The following is an 18912-nucleotide window of genomic DNA, read 5'->3' as shown; positions in this document are numbered from 1 at the left end:
CCCCACCCATTCCACCTCATGCAATCACAACATCATCCAAACCATCCTAAAATTCTTTCATCAACCCTATCTCCCAGCTCCCTTTCCACCCCTGTTCTCCTCCTCACCTCCTCATTTCTCACTCTATCTAGCCTAGTAACCCCCATCATACTTCTCAGACACCTCATCTCAAACACATTCAAACTCCTTCTCTCTTCCTCTCTTATGTTCCATGTTCCTGCCCCATACAGTGCTGTTGGCACAATCACTCCTTCATACAGTCTCCTCTTAGCATCCATTCCCAAATGTCTATTCCTCATTACACTCTTCAATCCACCAAGGCATTTACTCGCTTCTCTCAATCTACATTCTACCTCCACCTTCACTCCACCTTTTCCTCCCACATTTGCACCCAAGTATCTAAAACTATCCACTTCCTCCAGTCGCTCTCCCTTAATGCTCACTTCCAGTCTACTGCCACTTTCACCCCTTGTACATCTCATCACCTTACTTTTACCCACATTTATCTTTAGCTTTCTTCTATCACATACTCTCCCAAACTCTGCCACCAACTTCCTCAATCCCTCCTCCGATCCTGCCACAAGCGCAGTGTCGTCAGCAAACAACAGCTGGCTCACCTCCCACTTTTCTCCATTTTCTTTAACCATCTCCAATCCCTGACCCACTACCCTTGCATTTACCTTTCGCACCACCCCATCCATGTATAAGTTGAACAGCCAGGGCGACATAACACCTCCTTGACGAAGTCCCATCTTTACCTCAAACCACTCACTCTCTCCATTTCCAATCCTGACACAAGCTCTACTACTCTCATAAAAACTCTTGACAGCTCCCAGAAGCTTTCCTCCTATCCCGTATATCTGCAACACCTCCCACAGTGCCTTTCTGTCTACCCTATCATAAGCCTCCTCCAGATCCATAAAAGCCCAAAAAACATCCTTCCCCTTTCCTATAGCTTTCTCACATATCTGTCTTACCACCAAGATCTGATCTACACAACCTCTACCTGTCCTAAATCCACACTGTTCCTCACCAATTACTCCTGTTCCTCTCCTAATCCTCTCAATCAAGATCCTCCCATAAGCCTTCCCAACTACACTTAACAAACTAATCCTTCTGAAACTACTACATTCACACTTGTCCCCTTTTCCCTTGTAAAGAGGAACTATACAGGCACTCCTCCAATCCTCCGGCACTCTACCCTCTCTCCAGCAAACATTAAATAACCTCACCAGCCAGTCCACCATCACTGACCAGGTGCCTTACCTGCTTTCATCATCTTAACAACTGCCTTCACCTCATCCTTCCTTATTTCTCCTCCATTCTCCTCACTCATCACTCTCATTTTCTTCGCATTTCCCACTGCAGCTATCTTTCCCTCCCTATCCTCCTTCACATTTAGCAACTCCCTAAAATATTCTGCCCATCTTCCCCTTACTGCCTTCTCTTCCATTATCATCTCTCCATCTGCACCTTTTATCTTTTCTTCTCTACTTGATTCGCCTCCTCTTCCTCTCTTAATTTCTTTCCAAAACATCTTTTTATTACTTTCAAAAATTTCTGTCATACTCTTACCCCATTTCACATCTGCTCTCCTTTTTGCCTCCTTTACCTTTTGCTTTACTTCTCTTTTCTTTTCTTTATACCTCTCATATGACTCCCTCGTCCTATTTTGTAACCAATCTGTGAAAGCTCGCTTCTTCTCTTCTACAACCTTCTTTGTTTCCTCATCCCACCATTCACCACCCTTCCTTCTATTTCCTCCTGTCCTTCTTGTTCCACACACCATCCTTGCACACTTTATGACTCCCTCCTTGAACCATCCCCATTCCTCTTCCACACCTAGCTCTACTCTATCCTTCACTCCCTCCCATTCCTCCTTCAAAACTAAAATACAAAAAGAAAAAATATATTTCAGATGATGACACCAACAAAAATCCGATCCACACAACCACTACCTGCCATAAACCCACACTGTTCCTCACCAATTACTCCCTCTGTTCCTCTTCTAATCCTCTCAATCAAAACCCTCCCATAAGCCTTCCCAACTACACTCAACAAACTGATTCCTCTGAAACTACTACACTCACACTTGTCCCCTTTTCCCTCTGGCACTCTACCCTCTTTTAAAAAAACATTAAACAACCTCACCAGCCAGTCCACCATCATTGTACCTCCCTTTTTTAGACACTCCACATGACACCCATCTAACCCAGGTGCCTTACCTGCTTTCATCATTTTAATAACTGCTTTCACCTCATCTTTCCTTATTTCTCCTCCATTTTCCTCACTCATCACTGTCATTTTCTTAGTGCTTCCCGTTGCAACTACCTTTCCCTCCCTGTCTTCCTTCACATTTAGCAACTACCTAAAATACTCTGCCCATCTTCCTCCTACTGCCATCTCTCCCGTTATCATCTCTCCATCTGCACCTTATACCTTTTCTTCTCTACTCAACTTGCCTCCCCTTCCACTCTTAATTTCCTTCCAAAACATCTTTTTATTACTTTGAAAAAATTCTATCAAACTCTTACCCCATTTCACATCTATTCTCTTCTTTGCCTCCTTATTCTTATGCTTTACTTCTTTTCTTTATGCCTCTCATATGATTCACCTTTTGTAACCAATCTGTGAATGCTCGTTTCTTCTCTTCTACAACCTTCTTTGCTTCATCATTACACCAATCACTACCCTTCCTTCTATTTCCTCCCATCCTCCTTGTTCCATACGCCATCTTTGCACACCTTGTTACTCCCTCCTTGAAACATCCCCATTCCTCCTCCACTCCCTGTTCTACTTTATTCTTCACTCCTTCCCACTCTTATCTCAGCTTCTTCTTATACTCTTTCTCCTTTTCTTTCTCATTTAAGCAGTTTACTCTAAGCATCTCCCAATCTTCTTTCCTTTTCCTCTTTCTCCATCCATCCTCCACTCTCAACTTACCTTCCACCAAAAAATGATCTGATATTCCCCCACTCTCTCCCCTTAGAACATGTACATCCAAAACTCTTCTTACTCTTCTCCTGGTCACCACTATATAGTCCATTAAAACCCTATCTACCACCCTTCCATCCACCACCCACCCTCTCCCATGTGTTCTTATGCTTGACTTCCTAAACACTGTATTTGCTATCATCAACACTCTTTCTAGACACAATTTTTTCCTGGAACTCCATACTTCCCAACCACTCTATCTATTGGTTCATCTCTCACCCCAGCACCGAAATCTCCCAATACCACTACAATGACATTTCTCCCTAAACCCTCTATGCACTCATTTAAATCTATCCAAAAATCCTCACTTTACTCTACACTCTTCTCACTACCAAGTCCATATGTACTTACAAAGACTCATATCTACCTTCTCAGTTTCACCTCCATCGGCATTAACTTTGAAGAAACCTCCCTCCACTCCACCACATACTTACCTATCTCTTCACTTACTAGTATAGCCACCCATTCTCTCCATCCTCTCTTCACTCCTGACATCCTCCCAGCTACACTCCCAAACTCAAACTCACCCCTCACTTTTCAACTTAATTTCAAGCAATGCCAACACATCCATCTTTCTTCTTACAAACACACTGCCTACCTCTTCCCTATTACTTTCATCTGTACCACATCCACACACATTAAAAGACCCAAACCTTAGGGTTTTGGTTGGAAAACTCTTCCCAGACCTTTGAGGCTACAAAGAGTAGAATACCTAGTCCTAGCCCCGTCCCATTTTTGTCGCCTTTTATGACTGAAGTGGGAACACACTGTGGCAGTATTCTTTTTTCCCTATCACAGGGTTCGGCAAAAAAGGAAATGAATATTCAGAGAGTTGGGGGACAGCATAACAGAGGGTCAGTCACAGTATAATAAAGTAGCATCATTTCTCTATGAATAGAGATCTCCTCTATTACAGACAAAATAATGTATGGCTGTGGTCCATAGGGGCACCCCATATAGACCCTAGAGTATCAGCTGCATACGACCAAGCAGCTTTTAACCCCACAATAACATGTAGCCAATACCCCAGATGAGGATATGGCAATAGAAAATTAAATATTCATTTTGTAAATTATAATAGAACAATGTAATATATATATTTCTTGGTGGAAATCAATAATATTAAAAGTTGCTAATAGTAATACACTAACAAATGGAGCCATGACAACTGCTTGAGACACCATTTTTGTTTTGATTGAAGTGGAGGTCAAAGAAATTAAAGTATGATCAATTTGTTTTACCTAACCTAAGCTGCATTTAGTAATGTGGTACTTGTAATTCTAGAGGTCATCAGGGTTGTTGTCATTGTCTTTAGGGATGTTGATGGCCAGTTCTGGTATCCAATCAGATTGCAGGATGTAGAAGAGTTTCATAGTCTACAGAAAAGCATGAAGCTCGGCTCCATAGCACCATTTTAGAAATACATAGCAATCTACTTTTACCCTTTGCAACTACCTTGTGTATGTCTTGTGCTGGCTTCATATCTGACCTTGCAGCCTGTACTAATCTCCTTGGTTACTCCTACCAATATGCATCACTTTACTCTTTTCAATGTTAAAAGACAATAAGCCCTTGTCAGTACACTCATCCATTCTATTCATATCCCTTCTTAAAACCTCAACACCCTCCTCACACTCAATAACCCTATATATTTTTGTATCATCACCAAATGGAAATAAGCTTACATGCTTTTTTGTGTTATCCTCAACATTTGTAATTGTTATTTCAAACTATGTGTTCTTTTCATTATCTACACTTCATGTATACTGATTCAATGCCAAATAAAATTATTATTATTATTACCATTATTACAAAAAGCTAGTTTTGGATTCCAACACTTTAACTAAATAATTTACATAAATAAGGAAAAGTACCAGTCTCAACACACTTCCTTGTGGAACACCACTACAAACAACAGCCAACTTCATGTAGTACCTTTAATTTAAACTCTCTTATACCTATCTTCCAAGAAATTACTTAACCACATTAATAATTTACAACAAATACCATTTGCATAAACCTTAGATGATAATCTTTAGTGTTGGACTAACGCTTTCATAAACCTAAATATATAGCATCTGTATTCAGTGTTTCATCAAGAGCTTTAACATCTAAATAGTATAATAAATTTGTCACACATCTTAGGCCCTTCATATTGTTGAATAAACCTATAATAATAATAATAATATAATAATAAAGCCATGTTGATTGTCATTTGGGATGGACAAGTCTGTGGGTTCTTGTGTTAAACTGTGCCTATCATTTTCATATGATCTATGAGAGGGAATTTGGTTTCCAAGCATAATCTAATGTTCTACTAATATTTAAATAGTTTTAATATAGCCATTTAGGATTCTTACTTTTTTAATTGAGTTATAGATGGGTTATATTTGTTTTCTTAACTGTTGGACTCCTAAACATGCGGTATCATACTGTTATAAACTATGGTTGCTGCATGTTTTGCATGCAGGAAAGTAAAAATTTACCTATTCTAACTATTGCTGGGCTACTATAGTTATACGTTAGGAACATTCTTTTTGCCATTATTTCATCCGAGTTAACACCCATCATCCAAATTTGGTTAAATGATGATCCTCAACATTTAAACAATTTTTTTCATGATAACTAGTTAAAGTACACAATGCCCAGAACAGTTATATTTACATGATTACACTTTAGAAGAATGACAAGACTTGCAGATTAATATATAAAATTTGACTCAAATAAAAGTGCTTTGAATAAATAACCACTCAAAACACTTAACAACAGCATCGTTCCTGTTTTCACAAGAACAAAGACTATTGACGAATTCAAGGAAGAATAAAATAAAGAAACCAGTAATTATGACAAACGTTTGCACGTATACAATACCTCCAAGTTTTGAGTATGACAATGACACTTCAGTTACTGTAACGTATGTGCTACTCCAGGGGTATGGGTAAGTCGCATAAGCTGAATGTTGCCATTTATGATTATCATCATTTGTTTCGAATAATTACGTTACGCTACATCACAGTCAACTGATTGTGATAGAATCCTGGGTATTCCTCTCTTCATCTATGTAGACTAAACAAATGTTGACAAAATTTGTAAATAATAAATAAATATTTTATTAAAGTTTGCTGACATTTGTCGACTAAGATACGTTTATCTTTGTTTTGTCATAAACTGATGACTTAATCACAGTTATCTGGCCGAAAGTAAGCTCAAATACTAATATGGTTTGGATTTTGGACAGGCTCGATTATCGATGTCGTGCATTCGCTGCCTACTATACCAAAGAAAAATTTCGTAGGTCACATCCAAAAGGTAGCCCACATACTATACCGGCACCAATATTGCTTTAATAGTTTGGGAGCGCTAACCGCGGCCAAACTAAAGCGGAACGCACCGAGGAACGCGCCCAGCTCTGATAATATGGATAAACCACTGTTTTATAATTATCTACTGGATAATCTGCCTAATGATTGCATAAAACAAGGCCCGATAAAAAAATGTTTTATCTAACGCCAAATCGCCTCATTAGGCGAATTCTTCTTCTGTTGTCCACAAAGTTACTTTATAAACCTACATACATCGTATTTTTATCATATTCAGATCACAAATGCGAAAGAAAAACACTAGCGAAACGACCGAACAATGTAGCGAAACGACCGAAACGATGTAGCGAAACGACCGAACAATGTAGCGAAACGACCGAAACAATGTAGCGAAACGACCGAAATCCGAACATTGTAGCAAAAGAGCTGGTAGCGAACTGACCATGTAGCGAAACGACCGAAATCCGAACATTGTAGCAAAAGGGCTGGTAGCGAACTGGCCATGTAGCGAAACGACCAGATACCGTTCGGGGTTGTTTGAGAACGATGGTGAGTGTGCAAAGTTCATCATACGAGTCGGAGAATTTTATTTTTCAGTCGCACATATTCTGGGACCCATTTGAAGTGTTCCATGATAAATTGAACAAGTTGATTCCGAACCTCACATTCAAAACTGAATTGGGGAAAGGTCACCAAATCCCTTTCTTGGATATTTTAAGAAGAATTGATGATAATTTACAGTTTACAGTGTACCGAAATCCCACCCACTCAGGGAGTTAACTTCACTTTTTTAGTAATCACCCTGATAATGTTAAGAAAAGTGTTGCCTCTGGTCTTTTTTTGAAGTCTTTCAGGATCTGCAGTCCTCAATTTCTGGACCAAGAAATTGAGGTGATCAAATGTCAACTTAAGAAGTTGGCAAATCTACCTTGGTTTCTGGACCAAGCCCTCAGTAAGGCTAGAGCCAACCATTTCAAAATTTCCGTCCCCTCTAGTCATCACCACTCTTTTAAAGATATCTTAAAAATTCCCTATAGTTCTTCTACTAAGTTGTTTCCTTATGAATGTCTCACTATTGCCTATCACTATCCCAACACCGTGCGTAAGCAAATTGTGAACGTGTAACAAAAACTGAAGGAAGTAAAGTCACCCGGTGTTTATTGTTTGCCCTGCCAAAGTTGTGATTTGGTGTACTTGTGTCAAATCGGGAGAGACTTGAACACCAGATTGGCAGAGCATAAAAGATCAATTAGGTATGGGCAAGAAAATCCGGCCGTATTTCTTCATGTTAGAAATAAGAATCATTTTTTCGATTGGGTAAGGCCAGATTAGTGTTCAAGTCCCACTGCGGTTTCAGGAGAAAAATAATTGAATCAGCATTAATTGAGGAATGCCCCAACATTAATATTTCTAAAGGGCAGTGGACTCCTGATAGTATTTCCCGTGCGGCGGTTAGCAGGCTTGTTCGGAGCAAGGTCTAAATATACAGGTCAGACCGTTTACATTCTTCTGCGCAGCTTCTGACATCATTTGGCTGAGTCCATTTTCTCTTTGTGATACACTGAAGAAAACTGTGAAACGCCAAGGAAGACAGGAACTATAATATTTTATATATTATATATCATATATTCATATATATAGACAGGAACTATAATATTTTATATATATTTATATATATATTTTATATAATATTTGTCAGAATATAACTAATTGCGTGGAGCTGTGCGAGCGAAGGCGACGTCATTTTCGAACGACGGACCAGCTTCAACTGACAGCTATAGGACCCGCTAACCCCACTTTGAACAGCCAGGTGACGTTCACGGGCCCGCTGCGCCAACTCCCTCGAAATTCGGTCGGAAGTGGTTAGACCTTATATTCTTAGATCTTGGTTCGGAGCTTACAACCCCCTCCACCTCCACCTCCCCCCTCCCCCTGCCCCGCCACCCCATCTTACCCCGCGTCTGAGTAATGCCATCAGTCCACGTTCCTTTTTTCTTTTTCTTTTTTATCTGTTGCTAATAAGCCTCCTTTGTTCTCTGTCTTATGTACTTTTCTGAAGAGGGCTACAGTTGGTAGCCGAAATATAGAATCTTCTTTCATTCGTAGTTTATTTTCTCCGACTGTGGGTTTCTTTTGTTATATATATATATATATATATATATAATATATATATATATATATATATATATATATATATATATATATATATATATATATATACTTTCTTCTTCTTCTTCTTTTTCTTCTTTCTTCTTCTTCTTTTCGGGGCTGCGGTGGAGAATGACACATCTGCACTTAACCCAATCCAACCCTACCTAAGATGATAATGGTGAAGATGTTTACAAAGAAAAAAAATCGCTTTCTATTTGTTACCGGCTTCCTCATCGCTCGAAAGGTCGAATGTAACTGCTCGTGACTGACGGCGCTGCTCACCCAGTGGGGGATATAGCCGGGATGAAGAAAGCGTGGGTGATTTTTTTTTTTTTTTTTTTTTTATGAACAAACATTTAGCCAAATAGTGAAAGAGGAATTTGCCTCAAATCTCAGGCAGATTCACCCACTCCTGATCGTTTCTTTGTACAACTTTGCACCAAAGCACCCACCTCCACTTCCTAAAAAAGTATGAATAAATAAACAAATCTCAACCGACGTCACTATTACATTGCGGAACTTATCCATGGGGTTCAAAATAATCAGAATGATAAGAGCAATCCGATGATATAGATAAGAGTTGCATCTGTGAGGACTGCAAAGTGTGTAAAGGGGGGTTTACACGTTCTAACGGTTCGACAGACACGTGTTTAAAGCAAGGCTGTGGAGTCGGAACACAAAACCCCGACTCCGAATCCGAATCCGACTCCTCTATTTTTGGCACCACCGACTCCGACTCCGACTCCTCTTCATATAATTAACTGATTATGGCCTACATATTTTATAAAGCCTATACAACACACATACGCTCCAATCTTGAGTAGACTTATATCATTATAACTGGTTTATATCAAATGATAAACATATACGTTATAGTGTGGCTTTCCTCTTCATTAATACTTTATAAGTGAAGTAGAGACAAAAATTCTGAAAGGATATTGAAGAAAATTCAGTAAAAAAAAGGATTTTATAATGTAATAAGCACATTTCAAAAACAAAAATATTGTACTTTATAACAAAGGTTGAAATATAATCTTTGTAAAGGGTATACAAACCTAATGATAAAAAAATATGTAATGTATTTTTTTTTACATATATAGTTTTGCAAATACAAAATAAAAAAATGAAAATGCTTTATAAAAGAAGTTTAGGCAAATTTCTTGAAAGGAAACAGTAAATATAGAGAAAATAAACCTTATTGTTACGAGTACGGTACAAGGTCGAGTGGTACAGCTGAACGTGTGTGATACTGAAAGGTATATGTATCATACATACTTTTCATACCTTCTTTTGTCTTAATGTACTGAAATTACTGACACAAGTACCTCTTGGTTTAACTTCATACTGGTACTGCTATGCGATTATTGCGATGGACATTACTCTGATTCTGGAACCGATCTTATCGATACGAGTACAAAACAAGATACAGCTGAACATATTTTAAACGTGAAACTTTTTTTTTCAACCTTAAATATCCTTATTTCAATAATTAATTGTTAAAAAGTATAGAGGGAAAAAAAGAAGGGAAAAGGAAAGAAGAGATAGCATTATTGCGTTAGTCTACAGTTGAAATCATACTTATCCTACTGTTTGGCAACACAGCAGTGGGAGAAACCACCAAACTAATGGAGTGATGGAAACGATGCGTATGGAACTTGACAGGAATATTACAGCTCCCGTGACTGTGTCAACAGAAGGTGTAAAATTGAGGTGTTTCATTTATTCAAGTAATACTTTGGATGTTCATCGCTCTATGTATAAATTTGAAAGCCAGCGTTGCACAAGGACGTTTTGGGGTTTAGTGGAATGACCACGAAGATAAGACGATGACATTTATTACATTTTATAAAACTATGTTTTTTTTTTGTTTTTTTTTAATATAATCTACAAGCACCTGGCTTCGCCAGCCACGGCTGCGCCGTGGGTGCTTGGCCCACGGGCTGCTCGCTTCGCTTCGATCGCGGGGCGCTTCGCGCCCGGGCTATGCCCAGTTACAAAGGAATACAAAGGATTACAAAGGCAAAGCATGCCGACAGGAGACCTTTTGATCCATATCTAGGTCGGATGCACAGAAAAAAAAATCATATTAATAATAAATTAAAACTATAACAATGTAAATAACAATTAAAATACATAAATAAATGCATTGGTATAGTTGAATAACAAACAAACAGGTAAATAGTAAATGATAATAAATTGACATATAACTAATAATAAATGAAAATCAGACAGACAAATTATAACAAAACAAAAACAAATAATATAACATAAATTATAATAATTACAGCATCTTACTTAGGTATTTATCTAAATGATTCTTAAAGCTTCGAACTGAACTACATTGCACTACCTGTGCAGGAAGTTTATTCCATTCATTAACTACACGGTTGGCAAAGTTGTTTCTACCTACTTCCAAATTGAATCTATTTCCGGACAGTTTGAGACCATTGTTTCTTGTCTGATTCTTATTCAATGTGAAAATTTGGTCACTTTTGATGTTGTCAATTCCCTTTAAAATCTTAAAGACCTGTATCAAGTCACCTCTGAGTCTACGCTTTTTTAGGGAAAACAGATTCATGTGCTTAAGTCGATTTTCGTATGATTTATTTTTGATATTTGGAATCAGTTTTGTGGCTCGCCGTTGTACTTTTTCCAGTCTGTCAATGTCTTTAATGAGATTCGGTGACCATACAGAAACAGCATATTCCAAATGTGGACGAACTAACGATTTATATAGCTTGTTAATGAGTGATGGACTTTTGAAATCAAAAGATCGCGCAATCAGTCCCAGAATCTTATTTGCTTTCTCAGAGGCTGAAATACACTGCTTGGATGATTTGAGGTCGTTACTGATAATTACGCCGAGATCTTTTTCACTATCCACTTTTGTTAACGAATTTCCAAATAACTTGTAATCGTACTTACTGTTATTTTTACCTATGTGCATTACCTTGCATTTACTTGTGTTAAATTTCATTAGCCACTTTTCAGACCATTGCTGTAATTTATCTAAATCTTCTTGAATATCTAATTGGTTTGAGTGATCATTTGCCACTCCGCACAGTTTTGTATCATCAGCAAATTTGGAAACAGTAGATTTTAGTCCATGGTCTATATCATTTATATATACTATGAATAGAAGTGGCCCAAGAACGGAACCCTGAGGAACTCCACTTGCAACACTTTTCCATCCAGAAGTTTTTCCATTTAAAACAACTCTCTGTTTTCGACCTTTCAACCAATTACTAGTCCAACCTAATAGGCTACCACTTATTCCATGCAAAGCTAATTTAGTAAGTAGTCTTTCGTGTGGGACGGTATCAAAAGCTTTTGCAAAGTCTAGATATATTAAATCTATATTGTTTCTTTTGTCATAATTCGAGACAACTGTGTTGTAGAATTCGAGTAAGTTAGTCACGCAAGAACGTTTCCGTCTGAAACCATGTTGGCTATCATTTATCAAACGGTTACTTTCTAAATGATATTCGATAGCATCTCTGATGATAGTTTCCATTATTTTTCCTACGATCGAAGTCAAACTAATAGGCCTATAGTTATTTGGTTTCTTTTTGTCACCTTTTTTGAATATGGGAGTAACGTTAGCTAGCTTCCATTCTCTTGGGACATCTCCGGATATGATGGATTTCTTGAAAATAATTTCTAATGGAACAACAATCTCATTTTTCATTTCCTTTAAGATTCTTGGATGCCAACCGTCAGGCCCTGGTGTTTTATTAACTTTGAGTTTGTCTATACACCTTTTAATTGTTTCTTTTGTTATATTTACCGTAGTGAGTAAGTTTACCCCAGACTTTTCACAGGTTTCAGTTTGGAATTCACTTTGAGGTGTTTCGTTTACGAATACCGAGCTAAAATAATTGTTTAAGAGATTACACATTCCTTCATTTGAATATTCAAGTTGACCGTCAGCAGATAATAGTGGACCAATGTGATTCCTAACAACCTTTTTATCTCTAATGTAACTATAGAATTCTTTGGGATTCTCTTTGGATTTATCAGCGATGTTCATTTCGTATTGTCGTTTTCTTTTTCTTATTGTCTTTTTTAAATCTCTCTGTATTGATACATAATTTTCATAGTCATTAGATGCACCCGAGCACTTATATTTCTTATAAGCCTGTCTCTTTTTAGCAATACTTTTTTCAGTTTCTTTGTCGAGCCACTTTGGGCGAGCCTGATTTGGGGGACGTCTGTCCTTAAAAGGAATGTAAGTTTGAATCATCTTAGAGAGCGTATTTTGAAATATTTCCCACATCTGATCTACAGGCCTTTCGTTTAATTTTTCCTCCCAATCTGTAAGCTGAAGCTCCTGACGTAGATCTATGAACTGAGCTTTACTGAAATCGGGTATTTTAGAAGCACAAGTATCTATTCTAAAATTGTTTAGGAGTTTGAATCTGACTAAGTTGTGATCGCTATTTGCAACAGATTCACCGACTTCTACATCAGTTGCCATGCTTTCGCGGCTAGTGATCAATAAATCGAGTAAGTTTCCATATCTTGTGGGCTCTTTTACATGCTGAATTAAGTAATTGTCACCAAGAAAATCAATCAAGCGACTACCTATATGGCCATGTTCAAGGGTCATCCAATCAATGTCAGTAAAATTGAAATCACCCATTATCAATAAATCCCGGTTGCAGAAACTAGACAGTTCTTGAAATAACAGTTTGTCGTCTGCTAATGATAATGTCTTTGGCCTATATATTACACCTATATTCATTTTTTGTCCATTTGTTTGGGTTAACTCAACCCACAAACTGTCATATGCATCCTGTTTCACTTTCTCTAAAACACAAGCATGAACATTGTTTTTAACGTACAATAGAACACCCCCACCTTTCTTGTGGTTTCTATCCTGATGAAAGTGTTTAAATCCCGCAATATTAAATTCAGCTTCGAACTCTGTACCATTTAACCATGTCTCAGTTATTCCTATCATATCGAGATTTTCGCTTTTGACATACGCCTGTATTTCTTGAAATTTGTTCCTAATACTACGAGCATTAAAGTACATAGTTTTAAGAAACTCCTGATTATTTCTTTTTGACACATTTTGAGTTTCAATATCATGTCTTATATTATCATTTTGTTTTTTATTTATGCCTTGCTCTATATTATTATTATTTGGTCCTTCATTGACATTCAATGCCTCATTAACATTTCTCCTATCAAAATTAACATTTCCCCCATCACGGACATCTGGTCGATTACGGTCATCCGATCTATTTTGTACATTTTGTCCCCCTACGTCACCGTGATTCACGCCGGCCTCCCGTCGTTCAGTGACATTATGTCCGGCATCCCTTTCTAAAATTATATTTTGTCCTCCAGTGACATTATATCCTACCGTGATATTTTTTCCTCCACTATAATTACATCCCATCGTGATCTTTTGTCTTCCACTGTCATTACATCCTATCTTGATATTTTGGCCTTCATTGACATTCTGTCCGGTATCTCTTCCTAAAATTATATTTTGTTCTTCACTGACATTATATCCTACCGTGATATTTTCTCCTCCATTATCATTACATCCTATCGTGATATTTTGTTCTCCACTATCATTATTTCCCATCGTGATCTTTTGTCCTCCACTATCATTATTTCCCATCGTGATCTTTTGTCCTCCACTGTCATTACATCCCATTGTGACATTTTGTCCTAAGACATTACATCCTAATGTGTCATTTCGTCCTCTAGCGATATTACATCCTATCATGATATTTTGGCCTTCATTGACATTCTGTCCGGTATCCCTTCCTAAAATTACATTTTGGCCTTCAATGACATTATATCCTACCGTGATATTTTCTTCTCCATTATCATTACATCCTATCGTGATATTTTGTTCTCCTTTATCATTACTTCCCATCGTGATCTTTTGTCCTCCACTGTCATTATATCCCATTGCGACATTTTGTCCTATGACATTATATCCTAATGTGACATTTCGTCCTCTAGCGACATTATATCCTAAAATTATATTTTGTCCTATACTGGTACATTGTTCTACATTAATGCTATACTCTACACTGTTTTCCCAAGTACATTCTATTTCCCCTTCCCTTTGGCCTTCTACCCTACCTTTTACCCGACAAAGTAATGCTTCATAAAACCTTCAGAAACACTGTCTTCAATTTGTCCATCAAAAAGTTCAAGACTGTCAAACATTTCATCGGAACATTGAAAATCTTTGTTTCGTAGAGAATCATTGAACTTAATCACCTTTCAATGAAATTCCCGCACAGATTCCTTAACACAAAAAAAATTGACAGCCTGGTATAAGCTTGGAAAAGTTTGGGCATGTTCATTCCGTAGTCGGCAACTCAAACTCTTATAATTTTGTAAAGCGGCTTTTGAAATTTTCCGAGTACCTGTAACCCACTTCCAAAAATGTCTTTGACGCTTCTTTTTGTCGGCTTCGGTTTCTAAAGGCATTGTTCCTGGTGATCTAATCGTAAGATTTGTTGCCCTCCTTTTTTAACGGTTAAAACTTTTATTACACACGTGTCCCTTTTTGCCGGTTCAGTGGGGGACAAACATACACCCGGGTTCATTAAAAGACAGCCGGGAGTTTTTTTTTTTTTTTTTTTTTCTTAGTTATTCTTAGACTTATAAGGAGTGTGCACTGCATAATTCTACAGACTAAACGAAGGCCTTATAAAGTGTAAATTTAACTGGAGTCAGAGTCGGAGTCGGTATATTTTTACCGACTCCGACTCCAGTGACACCGTAATTGCTTCCGACTCCGACTCCGACTCCGACTTCACAGCCCTGGTTTAAAGTGATGTGTGAACGGTGTATTTGGTTGTCGAACAACGTGTTCGACAACCAAATACCCCGTTCACACATCACTTTAAACACGTGTCTGTCGAACCGCGAGAAACAGGACAGGTAGAACCGGCCGGCCGAGCCGTGCACAGGGCAAGTGCCGACCGAATAAGTGCACAGGAAAAGGAGGACCGGCCAGCCAGGCGCGCGCGCGCGCGGGTTTGTGTTTATCTACTTGTAGTCTACGAGGTGGTAGCTGTGTTGATGGATTCCCGTCTCTCTGACTCTATTCATCAAATTTTATCTTAAGTTTGTTTATGGTGTTGGTTTGGATTACATTTTCATCCAAGAAGTTCCATTAGTCTACACTTCCGTGTGGAAACTATACTTCCTATAACATCTTTCAAACGTGTAGATAGCTATTAAAGATGATACCGCGACTTCGTGTCTGATGAGACATAGAACCATCGGAGTGAAAAATCGACCAAGTCCGTCACAATTCTCAAGATGCCAATGCAAGGCTAAATGACCGTGTCTGTGTCTGATCCTTTGACTCTAGAATTACTACAATTTGGTAGAATTTCTGTCTAGTTCACTGAATTCATGTTTTTCTGTCTGTTTCCAGTGTCTCAAACTTCCATTGTTTCTCTGTTGAAGCCCCAAAGACATTTATTGTATGCCCGTCTCTACTGAAATCTACAGTTAGTCTCGCTCTGTCGGAGTCTATCAGAATCTGTCGGATTCCTCGTCTTGACTTGAATCTCGAGTTTCTATCAAGAAGAAATGATATGTTCATGTAGGTCCTTTTTTTACCTGATTCTTCACACCGCTCTTTTTATCATTCTCCAGGACACCTTTAGTCTGTCTGTCAGAGTCTGCTAGTCAGTCGGTGTCTGTCAGAGTCTACTTGAATGTGTCGGAGTGTGTCCAAGTCAGTCGGAGTCTGATGGAGCCTGTCGGAGTTAGTCGGAGTCAGTCGGAGTCTGTTGGAGTCTAACCTGAATGTGTCTGACTTTGTCAGTCGGGATCTGCCAGTCTGCTGGGACCTGCCGAGGTCTGCCAGTCTGCTGGAGCCTGTCGGAGTCCACCGGAAACTGTCAGAGTTTGTCCTAGTCAGTCAGCATGTCAGTCTGTTGGACTTTTAAATAAATCTAATTTAATTAACTTCATCACTTTGTTTTTGTAACGCCCCGATTCGAATCGTACAACTGTTTTGGTAGATAGCGTGGTATGTGGTCTGCGGTCTCAAGTTGGATTTTTTTTTTTTTTTTTGGGGGGGAGGGAGTAGTTTTCTCTGTTATCATTAACGGTGGTTAACCAATCGGCGTCGTTCCGACCCGACCAGGGAATTACTAAAGACATGATCAATATTATTATGGTTACCCGTGCTACTCCTATTCTCCAGGACGGGAAAAGAAAGAAAAAAAATGAAGAGGGTCTATCCTTGAGGAACTTGAAGGTATGTTCCATTCACAATCTTGAAAAGGAAAAACAAATGAATGTATGTATATTTATATATATACTGTATATATATATACATATACATATATATATATATATATATATATAAATATATTTTTATATATAACAAGCCCACCGGCTGCGCCGGGGGCCTTGGCCTGCGGCGCTGCGCGCCCTGGGCTACGCCCCTTTTTTGGAAAATAAAATATCAAAATCATATTGCTTTTTATTTCTTGTTCTTCTTCGAGTTCTTCTTCGAGTTCTTCTCTTTCGAGTTCTTCGAGTTCTTCTTTTTCGAGTTCTTCGAGTTCTTCTTTTTCGAGTTCTTCTTCTTCGAGTTTTTCGATTTCTTCTTCGAATTCTACTTCTTCTTCTTCGAGTTCTTCTTCTTTTTCGAGTTCTTCGAGTTCTTCTTTTTCGAGTTCTTCGAGTTCTTCTTTTTCGAGTTCTTCGAGTTTTTCGATTTCTTCTTCGAGTTCTACTTCTTCTTCTTCTTCTTCTTCTTCGAGTTCTTCTTCTTCCTCTTCTTCGAGTTCTTCTTCTTCTTCTTCTTCTTCTTCTTCTTCCTCTTCTTCTTCTTCGATTTCTTCGAGTTCTTCTTCTTCTTCGAGTTCTTCTTCTTCACCGTAGTTGGCGGTGTTACCGATTTACCACCAAACGCGAAGGGTCAGTTTATTTTTTACTTATATATATATATATATATATATATATATATATATATATATATATATATATATATATATATATATATGCAGAAGAAATCACTTGAACGCGTGATTCTTAATAATAAAATCATTCAATCTGTACACTCTATGTCTTAGATTTGAATCATTAACAAATGTACCCTTGATCAGACTGGACTCGTGATATTTCTATTCAAATAAGAATTACTCCTAACAATTACTTTAACTTCATCGTGTTGTTTTGGCTTTACAACATATGTGTAGATTAACGGTAGCTGGTAGCGATGGCGTATATGGTAATAGTGGAAACAAGGGAATGAAACGCAAGCTACCTTCGTGCCCGGATTGCTCTGATTGCTCCGATTGCTCTCTGGCTTTGTGTATGTATTTTGTATTTAGTCCCAGCGGCGCTAGCCGATTTAGGGACTGACTTTTAGTTTCTGAGTGGGTTGATGAGAATGCGTGGTGTTATAGGGGAGTGTAATTTGCGTGTAACACTCGCGTGTGTGGGCGTATACCTGAGTTATATGTACGCAGATGCGTGAGTGGGTGTGGGTGGGTGCTTATATCGGTCCTCCAACTGGGGAGGAGTAGGCAAGTATGGCCGCGAGGGCAAGGAGGTCAGCATTGGGTGAGTCGTCTGCCCTGAGGCGGTCGAGAGCCGTGGTGTGGTTGCCGAGGGTTGTGCGTAGTGGCCGGAAATGGACTTCCATCACGGGGCATGTGAGGAGGCAGTGCTGGAAGGAGATTTCTGCGCCACAGGTGCAGCGTGAAGTAGTATATCTGGTGTGCCAGTGATTTACTCGTATCCTGCTAATTGTCGCTACAATGTGCGGAGGCAGGGAGGAGAAGGTGGGCGGGGTCGGTCCGAGGCAGGTCTTCAGGGGCCATCCTCGGGCAACAGCGGTGGAGTGGTATTCCAGCTTCCAAAGGTCCCAGGCAGCAAGGTCAGTCCTTCGGAAGATGTCATTTGCTGAGGGCTAGAGTGGGATGACGCCGTCTTCAGGTGATGAAGCACCTAGCTTGGCAGCATTGTCTGCCATCTCATTACCGTGGAGGCCCACATGCGAGGGGATCCATTGCAATCGGAGGAGGACGCCCAGTCTGTCGGCCTCGGTTGAGAGGCTCAGGACGTCTTTAAGGATGTCGGGCCGTGACGGGCAGCTTGCATTTTGGATGGCTGCCAGACTGGATTTCGAGTCCGAGAACACCGTTGCTTGCTTAGGCGGATGAGGTAGGGCGATAATTTTTCGCATTGCCTCACGGATGGCAATGAGCTCGGCTGTGACGATGGTGGTGGGGGGAGCTTCAAAGAGAAGGTTTCCTTGGTGTCCTGCAAGTAGATACCTGCTCCTGTGCGGCCGTCGCTTAGTACCGATCCGTCCGTGTATGCCAGAAAATCATCTCCCTTGCACATGCTGCTAGCATGTGGGGGTCGTCTCGGCGGCTAAGTCCTGGGAGGTCTAGCTCTACCTCAGGGGGAGTAAGGGTCCACAGGGGGCTTTATT

General features: G+C 39.2%; 1 protein-coding gene across 6 annotated transcripts in view; it reads right to left on the bottom strand.

Moving 5' to 3' along the window:
- The window catches only part of LOC143040251 (arylsulfatase B-like), a 49399-nt gene extending 43079 nt beyond the window's left edge, over positions 1-6320 (bottom strand). The window contains exon 1 of one of the 6 annotated variants that reach the window (XM_076211009.1): positions 6272-6320. The gene's annotated coding sequence lies outside the window, so the exon portion shown is untranslated. Of the gene's footprint in view, positions 1-5354; positions 5374-5865; positions 6211-6271 lie in introns of those variants that run through there. The other 5 variants (XM_076211011.1, XM_076211012.1, XM_076211007.1 and 2 more) reach the window with 5 other exon arrangements.
- Between the last annotated feature and the right edge of the window lie 12592 nt (positions 6321-18912).

This window comes from Oratosquilla oratoria, chromosome 28 (genome assembly GCF_046742065.1).
Source record: "Oratosquilla oratoria isolate Oo_2021 chromosome 28, ASM4674206v1, whole genome shotgun sequence".
NCBI classification, from domain to species: Eukaryota; Metazoa; Arthropoda; class Malacostraca; order Stomatopoda; family Squillidae; genus Oratosquilla; species Oratosquilla oratoria.
This window is presented reverse-complemented; position numbering and strand designations above follow the sequence as displayed.